This window comes from Orycteropus afer, unplaced genomic scaffold, assembly GCF_000298275.1.
Source record: "Orycteropus afer afer isolate SDZICR_OR568_19922 unplaced genomic scaffold, OryAfe1.0 scaffold00298, whole genome shotgun sequence".
NCBI lineage: Eukaryota > Metazoa > Chordata > Mammalia > Tubulidentata > Orycteropodidae > Orycteropus > Orycteropus afer.
The window spans coordinates 2,539,146-2,540,411 of NW_006921885.1; positions in this window are offsets into that span (position 1 = coordinate 2,539,146).

Genomic DNA, 1,266 nt, shown 5'->3' on the forward strand with positions numbered 1-1,266 from the left:
AGAAGAAGTCTCTCTGACTGCTGGCTGAGAAGGACATGCTGCTGAGAGAAACATGCTCCTGAGAGACATGCACTGGTGAGAAAGAGACACTGAGAGACACACACTGCTGGGAGAGAGACTGAGAGAGACTGTTGGCTGAGAGATGGTGGGCTGAGAGAGACTGAACATTGTTCCTGAACTTGAATTGTAGCCTGATGCTTCCCTAATAAACCCCATAATCTGTGAGTTCTGTGTGCCACTGCAGTGAATTATTGAACCCAGAAGAAAGGTGGCAGTTGCTGTGTGCTGCAGAAGGAATAGTTATTGTCTGGATTGGTGAAAGGGCTGAAGCGAGGAGGCATGCCTGGCCTCAGAGAGATAGGCCTTAGGTTATTGATGGTGATTCTGTCTTCTTGTGGGGTTAGAGGAGGTCAGAAGTTGTGGCCTTCCTATCCCTTTGGCAGTTGGTGTCAGAAGTGGTGGGATTCATTTCAATGGCTCCAGACTCATAGAAGCATGGGATTTTGTAAAAGAAAGAAGGAAGGGGCCTGGGAAGTGAAACTTTAGATTCTTAGATGGTTACTTTGGTTGGTGTTACCTATTAAAAGAGAAAATTGATTCAGAGGCTAGAGCTTTTGGTTACATCCAGCCAAAGGCCAAAGGCCATATCCATAGAATGGGAAAGTACTCAAGGCGAAGAGATGAACCTGGAATGTCTTTAAAAGGATTATGTGTTTTGGATTATGTGTTTATCTAAATGGACTATGGATTCTGCATGTTCTCTTACCTACTTGTACATTAGAAATGATTGTGGGGTGTTGATAACAGAGAGTGTGTAAGGTCGCTTTCAGCTGATACTTGATTGGATATGTTAAAAAGGGAAATAGAATTTGGCCAGCAGAAACACAGGCTTTTGTTTCATGCCCTGTGTGTAGAGTATTAGGGGCTTAGTTAGAAAACCTGAGCCCTAACCAGAACTACTGAGAGAGCAGAAGATCTGCATTTGAAGACAGGACCTACAGAAAAAAAAGAGAGAAAAAAAAATAAAAATAAAAATAACTGCTTGGTTTTTTGAATTTTGAGCAAAGCAGACAGGCTTTGGGTTCATTGAGGCAGGAAAGTCATGGTCCATGAGAGAAACCCCTTCCAGGACTAAAAGTTAAAGGAAGCCAGGAGTAGTAGGCTTGTATATTACTTGCTTGTGACCACCTGGGTCCACCTGAGTGGAAATGGGGGAAGTGCAGCAAAGAAGAAACAGGCTGAGTTTGGTACTCTTTGACCTAGGCC